This window comes from Euprymna scolopes, chromosome 23 (genome assembly GCF_053919585.1).
Source record: "Euprymna scolopes isolate OS-2025 chromosome 23, ASM5391958v1, whole genome shotgun sequence".
Classification (NCBI taxonomy): Eukaryota; Metazoa; Mollusca; class Cephalopoda; order Sepiida; family Sepiolidae; genus Euprymna; species Euprymna scolopes.
In genome coordinates this window covers 39888668-39898816 of record NC_136504.1, presented here as the reverse complement: position 1 = coordinate 39898816, position 10149 = coordinate 39888668, and positions in this window count along the sequence as shown.

Genomic DNA, 10149 nt, shown 5'->3' with positions numbered 1-10149 from the left:
AGGAGGCTTATTGCAACTCAAATTCCAGTGGAGACCAATGGACGCTGCCAACGAGAAATCAATGGTAAGCGGCTGCGGCCACAAGGTAAATTCTTAGCAAATGTTATCGAAAGAGGCGGACAGTACTGAAAATCTGGGGAGACTTGTTGACACTCAGCCTCCAGAGAACACCGCAGGTTGTCTTCAAGAAGAGATTTTTGATCACCTGCGTGAAAGCTGGTTGTGAGCCAATAATAATAACAATAACAATGACATGGAGACAAGAAAACTGAAGCAGCAAAATTGTAAGTTAACTAACTTTTTGTTTACATAGGAGTCACCACTTATCAAGGTCCGGAGGCCACTCGAGGATAAGGATTATTGATCGACAAAACACAAGAAAACAGTAAATGTAAACTATGTAGACAAATACACGAAACAACAAACCACATAATAAGCGAATGCAGCAAACTAACCTAAAAAGAATATAAAAAATAGACACGATCAAGTGGGGAAGGCAGTACTGTGAGAATTATGCAGACAACTGCATCTTGAATATGGAGACAAATGGCGCAGGCTCAAATCAATAGCAGTGCTTGAGGATGAAAGTCACATAATTCTATGATGGATATTGTTGTGGTGGGACACATTCATTTGCATATGTGGATAGTAATTACACATAAATAGGAAGACTCAGTTAGTCTGAGTGTGTGTTCACCAGAAGCCACCGAAGGCCGCCGAGAGCAGATATGTTTCTCCAGCAAAGACTCGCTTATTTGACACCATTATGTAAATATTCTGTAAATATACCTTTTCCTAATACACTTCTTATTTGATCTACCTTTGTTTGTTGAGTCGTCTTTTGTATTGCTGACTACGTTACTTGTTTCAACCTGCAAACTTAACAGATATACTAGCAGATAAGCCTACCTAAGCGAGAAGACCGAATGTCATAAAAGTTAACGCGAAGGAAAAATCTGGCCAGATTGTAGATTTCGCTGTTCCAGTAGACAACAGTGAACGTAAAAGAGACAGAGAAGCGGAGCAAATACACGAAACTAGCCAGAGAGCTCAAACGGATGTGGAAGATGAACAGAGGCAAGATAACAGCAATAATAATAGGAGCACTAGGAACAATTCCGAAAAAAAAATCGAAAAAGAATGGGAAAGATTGAACTCAGAGGAATCTGAGAAAATATGGCAAATAACGATAATGAAAACGACTGAAATTTTAAGGAAAGTCCTTGAATTCGGAGACTAATACAGATAAGCTACAGGCGCAAGCCGGACATGCAGAAACTACTACAGATGTAAAAAAAACAAAAAAAAACACCATATGGATTCATGAAAACTGAAACTGTAAAATTGTAAGTTTAACTCTCCTGCCCCCCTCCTACCTTCTCCAAATTTTTTTTAGTACCACTATAAATTGGCGCCACACCAAATAATTTAGGAAGGTCAAGAAGAAATGAAAGATCGAAGAGAGAAAGCACCAACCAGACCTCTAGTGGATGAGTTCGAAAAGGACTGGGACCTTGGGAAGGTTTATTTGCCACCCAAATTCTAATGACGACTAATAGTCATTGCCAACGAGAAATCAATGGCAAGCGGTTGTTGCGATAACGCATATTCATTTTCCAAGGTTATCGAGAGAGGTGGAAAGCACTAAAGATCTGGAGAGACGTTGTCACTCAGACTCTAAGAAACACTACAAGCTATTGTCAGTGAAAGATCGCTGGTGATGGCCTGTGTGAGAACTCCAAGTGAGTGACTAATAATAGTGGAAGATGATGGGGGAGAAGCTGATATCTTTTATAATCTATTATTTCTTGTTCCCATTGAAAAAATAATTAAAAAAGAAAACAAAAAGAAAGCAATGCTAATTCGCAGAGCGAGGTATTGTTGCCTCCTGTTGCTTTATTTACTGCTGTCTGGGGTTGCTACTCGGCACCGCCTGCCCGTCCGCCGGAATCATTTTTACGCGACGCCGGGCGTGAATGCAATCGTCCGCCGCCATTAGGGGAAAAAAAAAAAAAAAAAAAAAAAAAAACGCCGTCAAATGTGAGTTTTGAGTTATTAGAAATGTCGGTGGGGGGCACTTGTAGTGTTCCGACCGTGCGCGAAATTGGCAGGTATGCTAACGAAGCGGTAACGGCGACACGGCGAACATAACTTTAGTGGAGATGGTCCAAATCTCACAGAAATTCAATCATATTGCTGACGCCGATGACGAAATAGACGGAGAATAGTCGAGACTGCGTGTGTCTTACCGACCTTAAGCCGCCAAGCTAGTGACCGATGACGAGTGTAACGACTCGACAAATGCTGCAGCAAGAAATTGAATGTAGGCGTAGATTCTACATGGACTGCATAATGTTTCAAGACACGACAATGATGATTATATAGAAAGAAAACTGTTTTGTGGATAACATTTCTTTTGTATAGTTTATTTAAATATTTTTTTTTCTTTGTTATATGCATGTGTGTACGGGGAGAGCTTATATTATATCTTTAATACTGAATACAAATATATTTCTTCAAAAGTAATTTCGCCTGGATATGATCATGCTTAATTCTTTTTCTTTGGATGATCTGTGCATAAGAGCTACATTGAACGACTTAATTCAACTGAAAGTGCTCAACGATAAGAAACGAGCTCCTTAAAGGGACTGACATAATTATTTACTATAATAATTATTAAATACCCACAGACACTAGTGTTTCATCCTTTTGGGAATCATCAGTGCAGAGTGTCACGATTAACACCGGTCGATAGATTCGAACCCGGCAACAGAAGCCATCTATTCCTATGACTTTTTTTTCTGTATTGATATTCATATTAAAAACTCCTTTTTCTATAAATTTAAAAAGAAAATACAGCTTTGTTATATATGGGTCGTGGAATTGCATTTATCTGCAAAAGATCTAGTTAATTTGCATATGTTTTTAAACATTAATTTTAATTAATTCCCTATTAGTTTTCGGGGTTTTTTTCGTCTTTAGTTAACTATTACGTGTAATTATATTCATGCAGATATATACATTGCAAGGTACAGAAGTTATTGTTGATTTTATAAAATTTAATTATTTATATATATATATAATGACTTGAAGTTTAAAATGCAAAAGTCAAGTATCATGCTTCACTTGTGTTCCAAACAGAAACATTCATTTCGAACGTGCCCTGTCATATTAAATGGCATACTGTTGACCTTATTTCGCTGGCCTTACTGCTTATGTGGTGATAATGGCTTGAATTTAAGTTTAAAATGAAAAAGTCAAGTATACATGCTTCAATTTTGTCTGTAAACAGAAATATTCAGTCCGAATGCGCCCCTGTCATATCAAAGAACCTACTGTTGGTTATATATGTCGAGCCTTTCGGCTTGTGTGGCAATAAAACTTCTCAAATGCATTTGTGATGTTAGGTTGTGTAAAGGTGTTAACTTTAGTCAAAATCCTCTGTTCCTTCTTTCATCGAATTAATTCGATTATCGATTATCGATACCTATCGAAGATATCTCGGTACAAAACCTCTCTAAAGAGAGTGGCAAGCATATAACCTACCTTCGTGTGAAATATAAAAAAAAAACCAGCCTAGCCGTTTTCAAGTCCATACCGAGCGAACTCACACACCCACAGACATACACAAATCCACAAAGTTTTTTTTTAACACAGGAATCACCACTTATCAAGGCCCGGGGCCACTCGAGGATAAGGGTTAATGTGTAACCTCTACTATTATATGAAAATAACTTTGTTTGTGCGTGTGTGTATCTGTGTGTCTGTGAGTCTGTTCTCTATGGACTCGAAAACGGCTGAGCCGATTTTTATAAAATTTCACCTTTTGTCTGAGAGTGTTATAGATAGGTTTTGTATTGAAATGTCTTCGATAATTATCGATAATCGATAATCGAAATAATCCGATGAAAAAATAACAGGCGATTTTGACCAAAGTTAACGTCTTACACCGGCTAACACCACAGCTATATTTAAGAAGTTTTATTATCACGCAAGCCGAAAGGTTCGATATATTAAAAAAACAATAGGTTGTATGATATGACAGGAGCGCGTTCGAAATGTTTCTGTTTAGAGCACAATTGAAGCATGGTACTTGACTTTTGTATTTTTACTTTATTTCAAGCAATTATATATAAGAAAAATACGTTTATAAAATGAACATTATGTTCTTTACAATGCAATATTTACTTCAATGTATTTTTAAGTTACTGCGCGGAGGTATATGAAAGTCACTGGCATATGAAGCTTCCTCTAGGTGCACTGCGTGGCGTCCCCAACTAGAGCAGGCAATCAATCTATTTGATTTACAAAATTTCTTCGATGACAATAAAAATATGGGAGTGTGAAGCATTCATTGATCATCATTCAATCCCGAGCGACGTCGTGTCTCCCTGCTAGTAATATATATATATATATATATATATATATATATATATATATATATATATATATGACTACTTCGTTTAATCACATAAATTGATATACGAAAGTATTATTTTATGCTTAAAATTTAAGTATTTAATTCAACAGTGCTCAATACATAAGTAGAGGTAGTAATTTATAAAAATATATATGGCAATTAAGCTACACAGAATATTCCACATTTCATTCTCATAAGAATTCGTCAGGCTGACGAATTCTCACGAGAATGAAACGCGGAATATTCTGTGTAGCTTAATTGCCATATATATTTTTTTATAAATTACTGAATTACTGCTATATATATATATATATATATATATATATATATATATATATATATATATATATATGATAAAATATTGAGAGAAGGTTTATATCTTCCTCTGGTGAATAACTGGAATGGTAATTGCACTCCGATGGCATTTTGATAAAAGGCATTTTCATTTTTTGTATTTTGACATATTTCGACAATGTTTGTAGAATTCTTCAAACATTTGCTTCTTTCTTCTTTTTTATCTGCCTTTCCTCATTTTTCTTAACTTTTTGTTGGTTTTCCTCGTTTTTCTGTTGTTGTTGTTGTTGTTGTTGTTGTTCAAAAATTTCCCCCCCCCCCAAAAAAAAGTGAAAGTCTTTGAAAATTTTCTTAATTTTTTAGCCGCTGATCAATTTGGTATTTAATCAATTTGGTCATCATCATCATGACGGGCTCCTTGCCCGGACCAATGTTACTCTTCCTCTCCAGAGTTTCATGTCTTCCATCAGTTGCCTCAGATCTTCAGGTTCACAGTTGGCGTCGTGTGCTATTTGTTGGATGTACGTGGATCTAGGTCGTCCTCTGCTTGCGCGTTCGTGTCGTGGAGTCCATAGCAATACATCACTCACCAATTCATGCTTGCTCCTCAGACAATGACCGACAAATCGTAGGCGTCTTTCTCTGATGGTATTAGATATGGCAGGTAGGTTGCTATAAAGTTGCTGCTTCGTGGGATTATTTTGCAAAGTTATATTTTATATTGTTCTTAGTATACGGGTGTATGGGCAGTTTTCTTTCCAATCTTTTGGTGAGTGTCCAGGTTGTAGCACCATAAACAAGGACAGACTCTACCACTGCCCTGAAGAACTGCCTTTTCAGTTTGTCAGCCAATCCCGAAGTCCATACTGAATGTAGCCCATCCAATGCGGTCCATGCTTTTGAGATGCGAATTCCGATATCTCTCTCTGTGGAAACTATGTTGCTGCCCAGATACGTAAACTTAGCGACTTCTTTCAGTGTTGATCCAACCAAAGCCCTGATCTCTCCTTTCACGTTGAAAGTCATAAACTTTGTCTTATCCGCATTTATGTGAAAACCAATGTCATTTGCAGACTTTTCTAGCATACGTAACAGTGTTTGCGCATCAGCAGTGTTGTTCGCGAACAAAGCAATATCGTCTGCGTAATCTGCATCAGTTATGTGTGCTGATTGATGACGTCTCTTTCTGAATTCATTTAGGGTGAAGCCTAGCATGTTGTGTATATCAACAGAGGTGCGAAGCACAAAGTCAAGACAGACAATGAAAAGAAAAGGGGCAAAAGTATCTCCTTGTAGAACCACAGTGCGGATGTCTAAAAATTCAGTGTCCCCATCTGGGGACCTGACCATTGCTCGAGTGTGCTCATATAGACTCATGATAGCATTAATGACTTCATTTGGAATGCTATATGCTTTTAATATGCTGGCCATTTTTCCTCTATGTACGGAGTCGAATGCTTTGGAGAAATCTACAAAGATCATGACTGCCTCAATGTTTTTTGCTTTGACTCCTTCAATCAGTCTCCTAACAGTAAGTATTTGACTAGTAGTAGAGCGATTCTTTCTAAATCCATTTTGGTTCTTCTTGAGCACATCTTCGATCTTTGGTTGGATACGGTTGAGAAGCATGGCATTGTAGATTTTTGCTTCAATTGGAGTGAGTGTTATTCCTCTGTAGTTGCTTGGTATGCTTAGGTCACCCTTCTTGGGGAAGGGAAGTATGCATCCTTTCCTCCATATATTAATAATTTTTTGATTATATACAGAATTGCATCAATCAAGAAGGATGTCATTGAAACCACCTGTCTTCCATACTTCAGGAGGTATGTTATCTAAGCCTGCAGCTTTACAATTCTTCGTCTTCTTTAGTACATTTAGAAGTTCCTCCATTGTAAAATCACCTTTCTCAATATCGAGTTCCTATACAACAATCGGCTTAATTGGTTGGTTTGTCACTTCTGGTTTGCTTCCGAGTAGCTTTTCAAAATGTGCTTTCCATTTCGAACGTGCATTTTCCGGAGTGTTTGCCTTTAACTTAGCTTTGGCAGGTCGTTTGCGCCCAGATATCTCATTTACTACTTGCCAAGCCAGATAGGATTGTTTGTTATCCGCTGCATTCTTGATTCGATATATTTGTTCTTGAACACACTTCTGTTGTTCTGATAGGTACATCATACTAAGCTCTTGAAGCGCCTAAAAATAAAAAATAATTTGAGCATAATAGACCTGAAGTCCTCCATGTTTAAAAAGTGTCTTTATTATTACAGCTCTATAAATTCCAACCTTACGCTGTTAAAGTGAGAAAACAAGCAAAGTATAACACCTTTTCTTTTTTCGCCAAAATATCATTTTTCTCGCGCAAAAAGTTTTACTGTTCGATTTTCATCAGCAGTAAACGTTTTAAATTTGGACGGTGATGATTTTTTCTTCTAAAAGAGAAAGGATACACATTATGCCGGAATAAAATGAAATTACTGACTTCTTTCAGAGAAAAAAAGCGAATTCACTTTAGCTTAAGAAAAGATCCAATTTACAGATTTTTTTTAGCACTTGTTTCTACACGTTTGTATTTTCTAACGTTATCGGATAATATTTTTTTTAATAATCCCCGTCGCTCGTGTTTTGGTACCCCCTTTATGATTCTTGAATAAAAGTTCGTTAATAATTCTCATTCGCCAGTGCTATTATTTAATCTTTAATATTCCTGGTCGCCAATGTTATCGGTGGCAAATATTCAAGTTTGTTTTAATTTTCTCGTCATCGGTGTTGTGGATGACAAAGTTTCAATATCTTAAATTTTCCTCGTTGCCAGTGTTGTATAAGAGTTCGGAAAAAAGGCATAACTCGGTATTAAGTGGAAAAAAATATATTGAACAGAAAAGTAAACACAAAAAGCAAAGACCGTGGTTATACGGCAGTTCGACTGGTAAGTGCGTATCACTTGTGCATAACACCGAGAGACATTTCTCTCAGTCCTTATAATAAGTGGAAGAGTTCATTGTTATCCGTAGGGTGGACTCATGACAACAGAATTATATAAGGATAATTTAATTATAAAATTATAAAATTCCGGAAATAAATATCATGATCTACAATCTTAAGTTTATTTTCTATCTGCTAATTAAATATTTTTCTGAGGTTGGGATCATTTTTATTGTCGTTACGCGGAAAACTAATAGTAGTTTTACATCTAGCCATCCAATAATATGGAGAAGTTAATGAACGTTAATGTAACATTTCTAATTAATCTTACAATATTTTATGAACAGGCATTCTCAAATTTTATTGGAGCTTTGCCCGGTTTTGAATTTGGAATAAAAAAACATTAAAAAGCGAACTGGTTAAATCTAATGGCTGCTTGAGAACTTTCTCTCGTGATGTCAGATGTGTTTGGGGGATTTTCTTTGATTATAATCTTTAAAGTGAGTTTTTCGCGTTCTTCTCAAATTTCTTAATCATCTTTCTTCCTTTTTGTTTTGTTTTAGAATACTTTATCAGTTTCTTTTATTATTAATATTTAACTGTCGCTGAAGACAGCCAAAATAACCCAAACAGATCTAAACAATATGTTGCGTTAAAAGTTCGATACGTGCGCAATACGGAAGAAAATACAACCAACCGAATAAGGAGAAAAAAGCTTTTAAGTTTTGTATTCCTTGTCGAATAATAAATTTGTCGTAAATTTTTAATTCATAGAATTTAATTCCAAAATTTTATCTATACTATTGCTCTATCTTGAATATTGAGCTTTTTCATTTGGTTGGGATTGTCTTATAAATATTGATATGGACATTATTCTTCAGTATTATGAAATCTGTAATCTAAAATTTCGTTTAATATATATATATATATATATATATATATATATATATATATATATATATATATATATATACAGAGGGAGGGAGGGAGAGAGAGATATGGGGTGTGAAGAGCTTGCTAGATTGAACATGCTGAGATAGATAGCTATCTAAATTAATATATTATTTATCTCCCTGCCATGAGGAAAAGATGTGATGCAATATCGAGAAAGGACGAGCAATCTGTCTACCAAAAAAATGCCTGGGCAGCCCCGTCAGCATTTCCCAATAGTGAGCGCTTCATCCGATTAGCAATAAACCAACCTCTTCTCAGAAAGTGAGAAAGTCAAGCCTGGAAAGGTGAACCTTCTAGAACTGCACAGATCCGAGATAGAACAAGCCATCTCGACAATGACCTAAACTCGGGTATGAATTACAGAATGAAATACAGGTCTGAAGGTAGGTCACCAGGCGGACAGACACACTTGGACCGACTTGAAAAAAAAAAGAAGAAAGGAATTACTTTATTGTTCGGATACATAACTTCAGTGTGTTCCCAATGAGTAAATACATGTGTAAAAAGTTGGTAGAGAAGGGAAGGGGCGGAGAAAGAGAATAAAAGGAGAAAGGAAATTAAAAACCGAATAAAAATGAAAAATTGCCAAAAAAAAAAAAAAAATGAGGAGGGGAGAGAGAGGATGGTGGAGGAAAACTCTCAACTCAAAAAGATGAAACGAAATGATGTAGATGTAGCGGAACCCCGGATTAGAAACCTCATTTTTTTTACCGCCTCTGTTGTCATTTATTTTCATCGCACACGCATCCGTAACACATCCCCTTCCCCAACACAACGCAACACAACACGCACAAACATATATACTTAACACATTCACACACGCCAAATACAACACAAAACAAAATTCACAGAATGATTTAGTTTTGTTTTTTTTTTTTTGTTTTTTTTATTTAAGTTCATAAATTATTTTATTTCGGCGCCATGATGGTTGCAGTCGACGCAGTAATTGCGGCGGCCATTTTGTTTTGAACAAACAATCCTTCACTTTGAACATTACAAGAAATTAATTTCTACACACGAACACATGCGAGAATATGAGTACTCCTGTGTATGTGCACACGAGTACTCATACGCACGCGTGCATTTATATAATACATGTGTGCATACACATACAAAAATATTTTTTACAACGTTATCAATTTTTTCCTCGTTTAGTATTAAAATGAAAATAACTGAATTATCTCCCTTTGCCCTTTACAAGCATCATTGAAATAAAAATTGAATGGAGCATTAAGCCTCTGTCCAGTTAACTGCTCTGTACCTATTCCTGATATATCCGGCAAAATCACGTTCACACATCGGTTCTGGCTAGATCATCGAAGTTAAGCAACGTTGAGGCTTGTCAGTATGAGATAAATTACCATTTGGGAATACCAAACACTGTACGTTACAGCGGTTCCAGGTGCGTTGGGCAGGTCATATATGCCGCATGTCTGATTAAAGGTTCCCAAAATAGCTGCTTTACGCTAAATTGTCCAAAGGAAAACGACCCACAGGAGGACAGTAGGAATGGTTCAAAGATAATCTTAAAGTTTCCATCAAACAGTTCGGTTTGTATG